This window comes from Vombatus ursinus, unplaced genomic scaffold (genome assembly GCF_900497805.2).
Source record: "Vombatus ursinus unplaced genomic scaffold, bare-nosed wombat genome assembly UNPS02014781.1, whole genome shotgun sequence".
Lineage (NCBI taxonomy): Eukaryota > Metazoa > Chordata > Mammalia > Diprotodontia > Vombatidae > Vombatus > Vombatus ursinus.
The window spans coordinates 42,447,425-42,457,455 of NW_020954559.1; positions in this window are offsets into that span (position 1 = coordinate 42,447,425).

Sequence of the window (10,031 nt, forward strand, 5' to 3'; positions counted from 1 at the left end):
AGGTATTTCCTTGTACGGTAATTCCAAGAGGCCAAACTACGCCGGACTTGAGCTGCCTCTGATTATTACCCAGGATACCCTCCAGCCAGATTTCTAGCATGAGGTGTGGTAGCTTCATGCAACATGCTAGACTTCTAACATAATGATGGTAGCATGGGCTCTAAACAGAAGGACACTGAATGTCTGTGCTATTGGCCTTTCCCCTACAGTCAGGTCAGTGATTACCAGTGAATAGAATTAAACTTGCTGTGTCTTTAAGCTTGGATTTGTTTCTGCAAAGGTTGTGTCCCCAGGTAGGGAAAAGATTTAAGTAACAGTTCTGTTCCTTTGTCTTTCCTTCCTGTATCCTTTTTGGTTTGTTAACCGATCTCTTTGTCAGATTTCTTGCCCAGCTTCAGACTCAACTCTGATTTTGAGAAAATGCCAAGTTAGTTCAAGATTTAACCGCGAAATGGGTGTAAGGTTTTTGTTGACTCTTTCTTTCCTTTAGCTTCATCCATACCCACTCCTTCAACAAATGCTCATTAAGCACCTGCTTGATGCTAGGTGCTGTGTTGCATGTCGGTGAAGTGAAGACAGACAGAAGCAGGCCCTGCCCTCCTGAAGCTTACATTAGAATGGGGAAAACTACTATGTTTGCAGATAAGTTAATAAAAAATGTATGAAAAGTAATTTCCCCAGGTGGTGGAGGGAAACACCGATAGAAAAGACCTCTGGGCCCTTTTGAGTTGTTCCTTGAAGGAAATTAGGAATGCTAAGAGGGAGAGGAAAGGAAGGTTCTTTGTAATAAACAGCTCATGCTTATATAGCATTTTTAAAATTTATAAAATAATTCCCTTGTAAGCAACCCCGAGAGCTAAGTAGGGCAAATTTTATGGTATCTATTTTACCAAATGGGCAGGGAGGTGACACAGTTGATAGAGTGCTAGAGAGGCTGGAATCAGTAAGACTCCTCTTCCTGAGGTCAAATCTAACCCTAGACATTTACTAACTGTGTGACCCTGGGCTAGTCACTTAATCCTGTTTACCTCAATTTCCTCATCTGTAAAATGAGCTGGAGAAGGAAATGGCAAACCACCCCAGTATCTTTGCCAAGAAAACTCCACATGGGGTCACAAAGAGTTGGACATGACTGAAAAACACTAAACAACAACACCAACAACAAATTTTTACCAAACAAGGAACTGAGGTCTCAGAACAGGAGAGGGGCCTGTTCAGTGTCACTCAGAAGATGACTTCAGGGACAGCCTGGGCCAGGATATGGAGGCAGGAGATGGAATGACATGTTTGGAGAGCAAGCAAATAGGCTGCTATGTCTGGAACATAGAGTTCATGAGGCACAGTAATGTGAAATCGATTATGCAGGAAAGAAAGATTGGAGCCAAATTGTAAAGGACTTTTTATTTATTTATTTACTGGGGGGGGGTTGTAGTTACATGTATTCTTTTTCTATGACATAATTATGCTACTTTTTTTTTGCATTTTTATTTAAAGTTTTGATTTCCAAATTCTATCACTCCCATTGTCCCTTCTCCCCTCCCTGAGACAGTAAACAATTAGATATAGGTTATACCTATGCAATTATGTTAAACATTCCGTATTGTGCAAGAAGACCCAAATAAGTGAAGGGCTTTGTAAAGAGTGCTGGCTCTGGAGTGAGAGGACCTGGTTTAGAATCCTGGCTCTCTATGTGCCTTGGCATAAGTTTCTTAACATCTTTGGGAGTCAATGTCCTTTTCTGTAAAGTGTGTAGATGGAGGTTTGTTACTAGAGGGTCTCTGGTCCTTTAAAAACAGGAGACATTCAGGGATATAGGTTATATTCCCTCATTGTCCATTGCTTGCCCGGAAATGACATCTCTTGCAAATTATTTAGTTCAACCCTATCCTTTTACAGATGAGGAAACTGAGGCACAGAGAGGTTAAGAAACTTCCTTGAGGTCACACAGAGAATAAAGTAGTAAAGTCAGTGCTCAAACCTAGGGCTCTGACTCCAAACCCACCACCCCAGCCATTATTCTATGTTTATGTGACTTGTAGACATCACAGTCCTTTTTGATTCCTAGCTCTATCTGCTTCAAAGAGTGAGCTCCCTGCTTAATAACCTCCAATTACTTCTAGCATGGAACATAAACTCCTCTGTTTGGAATTAAAACCCTTCACAACCCACTTTCAATTTATTTTTTAAGTCTTATACATAATTTCCAGTCATGCACTACAGTCTAGCCAAACTTCTTGCTGTTTCTCACATAAGACACCCCATCTGTCATTTCTGTACCATTCATTGTACAAGCTGATTCCCATCTCTGGAATGCACTCTCTCTTTACCTCTATGTCTTACGATCCCTAGTTTCCTACAAAACTCAAATCAAGTCCTTCTACATGAGACCTTTTGGGATCCCTTCCAGCTTCTCTAATGCCTTCCTTCCCACAAAAGTACCTCATATTAATTTTGTATGAACTTTGATATATCTACATGTTGTCTCTCTCAATAGAATGTAAGCTTCTTGAAGACAGGTACCACCATTTTTTCTTTCTATCTCCAGCATAGCCTGACATAGTGCATATGGAGTTGTCTTCAGGGTCAGAAACATCTGGCTCAAATTGTGTCTCTGACACATACTGGCTGTCTGACCCTGGGCAAGTCACAAAGCATATGTTGATATGCATGGGTAGAGGGTGTTTCCTCATGGGGTATTTCCTACAGCTATGAAATTATAAATAAAAACTGAACAAAAAAATCCAATGAAAATGTAAAAAAAATCTCTAGCATTTAGCATAGTACTTAACTTATTGTAGGCTCTTGATAAAACTTGGTGATTGATTCTTTAGCCCTTAGGCAAATGCCTGATGGGATTTTAGGTTAATGCAGTTTCACTAGGGAACATCTTCCTCATAAAATGCCATTAGATACCCAAATACAATTTCTAGCTTAAATATTTACTTTGCTAACCAATCTTAACTCTAATTTTTCCTTATTAGGTTTGTTTTCCAAAACTTTAATCTATTTTACAGCTTTTCTCTGGAACTCCTATGATTTTGCCACATTCTGCCTTAAAATGTAGAGCCCTGGACTACACAAGGTATATCTACTTTAGATCCCTGAATCTACTACTTTGCACATCTCTGTATTTGGATTGTTAGAATGATCCCCTAACAAAAGAATATTTCATACTCTGGAAGAAATACTTCCTGTGTCTAACATGTCAATCTGATTAATCAGTCCGTGCTATGCTATGCTATACTATTAATGCATATTTCCCTAGGGGTCCACCTTGAACTGTAGTTCTTTTTATATTTTCCTGTAACATGAATATATCATTTATTTTCATTCCTTAGGTTTCCTTCTTTGTAATTCTTGCTATAGGATGTCATCCTGTTCCCTATAAATTTTTCCCTTTATTGGTCGGGGTCACCTTGAATTCTATTGGTCTTCTGTGACATTAACAACCTCACTATGCAATCACACTTAGTCCACATGTCCTCAACATCATCATCAGTTGCACTTTGAGAGGTAATCAAAAGAAAAGTGAAAAGAAGGCTTTGTATGGTTACTTACAAGTATTCCAAGACAAGTTGTAAAACAGGGAGGTGAGCAAGATGTGGCCCAGGTACTGTTTTAGCTGACTAGTTGGGCTTGTTTAAATATCTTGCTGCAAAGGTGACTGATTGTCCAATCATTATTACTTATGATATCTGACTTCAGCCCAAACCAACCTCTTTGGGACACTAAAATTCATATAGGTGGTTATGATATGAATACTCCAATTAGACATTGTGGTCAGGGTTCACCTATATTCCTAGGCATTCTGGGAAAAGCCACAGTCAATGGTCTTTTCGTGTGTTCTGACCCTATTTCCCACACTGAGAGCAGCTCCCCTTATCTGTCCTATTAGGATTTTGATTAATGTGTTTACATTTGGTAGTACTGACTACACCTAAGTGCTACATCAGCAATGAAGTGGTTAGGGTTTGTGAGGCTTTGTGTGTGTGTGTATGTGTGTGTGTGTGTGTGTGTGTGTGTGTGTGTTTGAATGAGAGAGAGAGACAGAGACAGAAACAGAGACACAGAGACAGAGATAGAGAAAGAGACAAAGAGACAGAGAGAGACAGAGATAGAAATACACAGAGAGAGACAAAGACAGAGAGACAGACACAGAGAGAGATACAAAGAAGGAAAATTCTTAAGTTTCTTAAGTAGAACCCTTGAGGCAAATGACTCATATTTACTGGTGATCAGGAAGGACAATAAATTGAAATGTGAGACCAATCATAATTCAAACAAAGTAAGTCCATAACTCTTAGTAGTCAATAATATTTGCTCAGTGTGGAACAGAACTCTCCAGATTCAAGACTTGGGAAATTAATAGGTTTTCTTGCTTATCATGGAGATGGTAAAAATGAGGAAAGAGACAAGTGAGATTTCAACTAAAAAGGGCTCATGGTATTGGAAGCCTTAAGAGATTACATCTTGTACCATATTTGACCAACAATAACCAGTATAGGCCAAGACAACAACACTCTAGGCTTTGAATGTAGGAAGATTATAGTGGTAGACATGGAGAATGGCTCCTGTACTACTGTTTCACTTGTGTACTATGAAATGGTTTGTACAGTGGTAGAACGGGGCCATATTTCTAGAGCAGGAAGGGACTGTAGAGGCCACCTGCTTGGGAAAATGAAGTCCACGGAGGTTGTGACTTGCCCAAGGTCTCTCATATACTGAGGGGCAGAGCTGAGATTCGGTCCCAGATCCTGAGACTTCAATTCCTGCCCATCTCCCATTGTCTCACTGGGAAGTCTCAGTGAATTACAGAGCGAGGGCAGTACAAGGAGATATTATCCAAGCATTGCTGTGTTTGAGAGAGAAATATCCAATCTGACAAGAGTCCCCTCAGGGTCATAGACATCTCTCTTGTCAAGAGTTTTTTGAAGTAAAATACGCAGGAGTCCTGAATGATGAAATTTTCACAATATAATTAAACCAAGTTGCATAGCTCAGGCTCAACAGTCTGTTTTATTCAATAGAACAACAATCACTTAGTCTTTTGGGCTCACCCCTGGAGGGTTTTTTCCTTGAAACCACTCAATCCCTCCAAGTCTACTTCCTACAAGGGCCTCCCACCTCCAGTTCTCCCAAGCTGGTAGCTGAATTCAACAAGAGACCTTTTTTTTTTTCTCTGATTAATACCCTACTCTCTTTAAGAAATAGGGGAGGGGCAGCTAGGTGGCACAGTGGATAGAGCACTGGCCCTGAAGTCAGGAGGACCTGAATTCAAATCTGGCCTCAGACCAACACTTGACACTTACTAGTGTGTGACTCTGGGCAAGTCACTCAACCCCAATTGCCTAAAAATTAAAAAAAAAAATAAAATAAAGAAATAGGGGAAAGAGGGTACTGCTCAGACAGGGCAAACTGAGTCAAAAGTGCAGTCTGTTCAGCATTACTCTAAGTTACATAAACATTTTTATATTCCAGGAGAGTATAATAAAGGTGATTTTTTGGAATACCTCATCATTTTCTGTATTTGTTTATGGGTTCCTGTGTGTCCTTTGTGATAAATGGGATGCTGTCTTATTTTTTTAAACTATTTCTCAATGCACTTTTAGAATTCTTATGTTTTAACTATTTCTTTTGTGCAGTAGTTGATACCTACACAATTACTATTGCCTATTAATTTATCCAGCTCACATTTTTAAGATGTGTACTGAAAATCAAAGTATGAGCAGGTATCTGAGTATAAATACAAAAGAGTAACAAGGTCCTATTAGAATAGTGACTGGACTGCTGAAGGTCAGAATGAGCCAAGGCTCTCAAAAAGGTTGTTTTAAAAACTATGTTGTGAATAAGGCAAGAATGAAAAGAGCCAGAGGACTGTTAGTCACAGGGTGAAATGGATTATGATAATAGATCAATAAATCATTAAATCCTTCATCCTTTATCAATTAAAGGCATTGATTAACTTGGATTTCCCTATTATGTCCCTATCTGTTCACAGGGTCTAGGTCAATATTTATTTGAAAAATCATCCAGATTTAGTAATAACTTTGATCCATCTCCTTTCTCGTCATAACTCTTTGTGGTTCCTGTGTGTTTATGCAGTGTCACAGAGTGTCAGAGATAGAAGAAACCTTCGGTATCATTCAAGAAACATGTTCCACTTACTTATACACATGAAATTCATCACTAACCTTGGGGGCAGTATAGACAGAGAACCCAGTACATTTACAGCCTGAAGATCAGACCTAACTTGAAGCTTCCTTATTATTTAAAACAATTGTTTGAGAAACCAAAGAGTTCTTCCCTCACAAGTTATCTCTTGAAAATATCATATATGTGTGTATATATACATATGTGTGCATATATGTATACAGTAAATGTTTTCAAGGAGCAAAAAAATCTGCCTTATCTCTGCTTTCCAATCTCCACCCATCTTCAAAGAAAATTAAAGAAAAAAATTCTTATTATAAACACGTATAGTCAAGTAAAACAAATTTATTCACTGGCCATGTTCAAAAACCATGTTTCATTCTGTACTCTACGTTCTGAGTCCATCACCTCTCCATCAGGAGGTAGGTAGCAGGTTTCATCATTGCCCTCTGGAATCATGGTTGATTATTATGCTGATCAGAGTTCCTAATTCTTTCAAAATTGTTTGACTTTATCATATTGTGGTTCTCATATAAATTGTTCTGTTTTTGTTCAATTTACTCTGTATCAGTTCCCACAAATCTTCTGAGGTTTGTCTAAAATCATCTCCTTTATAATTTTTTTTACAGGACAGTAGTATAACATCACATTTATTTATTATAACTTGTTTATCCACTCCAGAATTTATCAACACTCCTTTCAGATTCTCACTCTCTCATTTACATCTCAAAAAGAGATATAAATGTTTTAACATATCCTTAGTTAGAATTTGTTTTGCTTAGACTAAAACCTTTCTAATCTAGCTTTTCTTCAATTCTCCCTTCTTCCCTTTTCCTCCTATTTCCTTGTTGATTGAAATACATTTCTGTACTTCTCTCTGTGTGTGTTCTTTCTGACAGTTCAGAAGAGAGTAAGTGTCGAGTGTTAGTCACTACCTCCAACAATTCTTCATTCTTATTTGTATAGATGTCTATCTGAATATTTAGATTATGTGAGATATTTTTTCCTAACATTCCTTTCTTTTCCCCTCCCCCTTGCTATGTGTTCCTTTACCTTTCTCTTCCTATTTTATTCTTAAGATCATCAAGACTTAACAGAATCATTTTCAGGACTGGTCTAATTAAACTCCCCCATGATGATAGGGTTGAGAGGGCAACATGTATCATTCCCCCTTAGTAGAATGCAAGCAGTTTATTTATGTTTAGTTCTTTATCATATATTTTTTTACCTTTTTAATGTTTTTTTTACATGCCTGTGTTTGAATTTCAAAGTTTCTCTGCATCTCTGATCTTCTCATCAGTAATACTTAGAAGCCCTCTTATTCATTAAAAATAAATTTTCCCCTGGTAGGATTATACTCAGTTCTGGTTATATTATTTTTGGCTATAAGCCTATACCCTTTGTCTTCTGGGATACTATATTCCAAACTCTATTTCTTTATAGAAATAAATCACTTATGTGATCGTGACAGTGGCTTCTTAGTACTTGAATTCTTTCTTTCTGACTCTTTTTGGTATTTTTTTCTTTGACCTAGAAGCTCTGGATTTTGGCTATAGTATTCCTGGAAGTTTTCATTTTGGGGTTTCTTTCAGGAGGTGAACAGTGGATTCTTTCTATTTTTACTTTGCCCACTAGTTCTAAGAGGATCTAAGAGATCTGAGCAGCTTTCTTTTAAGATTTCTTGAAATATAATGTCTAGGTTCTGTTTCTGGTCATGGCAGTGAGTCCAATGATTTTTTAATTTTTTCTTCTTGACCTGTTTTCTAGGCCAGCTTTTCTTCCTTCCTTCCTTCCCTCCTTCCCTCCTTCCCTCCTTCCCTCCTTCCCTCCTTCCTTCCTTCCTTCCTTCCTTCCTTCCTTCCTTCCTTCCTTCCTTCCTTCCTTCCTTCCTTCCCTCCTTCCCTCCTTCCCTCCTTCCCTCCTTCCTTCCTTCCTTCCTTCCTTCCTTCCTTCCTTCCTCCCTTCCTTCCTTCCTTCCTTCCTTCCTCCCTTCCTTCCTTCCTTCCTTCCTTCCTTCCTTCCTTCCTTCCTTCCTTCCTTCCTTCCTTTCTTCCTTCTTTCTTTCATTTTGTGTTTTCTTCTATTTTTTCAGTTTTTTTTGGGGGGGTGGGGGAGAGAAGGAGGTAGGCTGTAACACTTTCTACTTCTCCACAATCTGGGCTCCCCACAAGATATCTTTTCAGGTGGTCAAGTACTTGTCCATTTCCAATCAATCAATCAGTTGATCAGTAAGTGAAGCAAGGAACCCTTTGTCAAAATGAAAAGTGTAAACCTTAAACAAGATTTGTGCATGACTAACATAGGCAACAATGTGAATGGATTGTGTGTCCTTGTCTACTATTACAACATTTTTCTTCATAGAAATCCTTTGGATTGCTTTGGAGAGATGACAGGTTTTGCACTGAAGATGATTTAAGAAATGCCAGATGCCAGGAATTGAGTGTTTAGACTAAAGAATTACCTTGGTGATGAACCATTAGACTTTAGGTTCCTTGAGATGATAAACTTTTTGCCTTTTTTGTTTTTTGGTATCCCCAGAGCTTAGCACAATGTCTGGCACACAGTAAATCCTTAATAAATGCTTGTTGACTTTACTTTTAGGTAAGTTAATGGATTTCTATGTAAATATTCCACCACTCCAACATTTCTCTTTTGAGTTTATTTAGTAACAGTGGTTAGGGAAGACCTGTGCATGTCAAGGCCAAGTCACACTGTTGGCCAAAATTACATATATTTTTGTTTGGAAAGAATGAGGCAGAGATTCCCAAGGTCTCACAGTATTTCCTTTCTGTAAATAAGGAATTTCATCTCACATAATAATGATTTTTTGACATTTATTTTTGAGCTTTTATTAAGTATTTTATTTTTCCCCGTTCACGTACAAAAACAAACTTTAACATTTGTCTTCAAAACTTTGGGTTCCAAATTCTCTCCCGTCCTTCCTCCTTACCCCCTCTCATTAAGAAGGCAAGCATTTCACTATAGGTTATACACGTGTAGTCATGCAAAACACTTCCATAATAGTCATGTTGTAAAAGAAAACATAGACAAGAAAAAACTACTCAAGAAAAACAAAAAGTAAAAAAAAGAATGCTTCAATCTGTACTCAGACACCAACAGTTCCCTCTTTGGGGATGGATAGCGTTTCTCATCATAAGTCCTTCAGAGTTGTCTTGGATCATTGTAGTGCTGAGGATAATAGCTAAGTCATTCATGGCTGATCATATTATAATATTGGTGTTACTTTGTATACAGTACATTTCACTTTGCATCAGCTCATACAAGTCTTTCCAGGTTTTTCTCTCTCCTTTCATCCTGTCCCTGCTCAAAAGTGTTTTGCTTCTGATTATCCCCTCCCCCAATCTGCCCTCCCTTTTATCACCACCCTACCACCTTCTCTTATCCTCTTCCCCTCCTACTTTCTGGTAGGGTAAGTAAGACAGATTTCTATATCCAATTGAGTATGTATGTTATCCACCTTTGAGCCAATTCTGATGAGAGTAAGGTTTACTCATTCCCCCTTACCTCCCCCTTCTTCCCCTCTAATGCAAAAGCTTTTTCTTGCCTCTTTTGTGTGAGATAATTTACCTCATTCTACCTCTCCATTTCTCTTTCTCCCAGTACATTTCTCTCTCCCCCTTAATTTTATTTTTCAGATACCATCCCTTCATATTCAACTCACACCTGTGCCCTCTGTCTATATATGCTCCTTCTAACTACCCTAGTAATGAGAAAGGTCTTGTGAATTGCAAATATCATGTTCCCAAGTAGGAATGTAAACAGTTTAAACTTATTAAGTCCCTTATGATGTCCCTTTCCTGTTGACCTTTTTTATGCTTCTCTTGAGTCTTGTATTTGAATGTCAAATTTTCTAGTCAGCT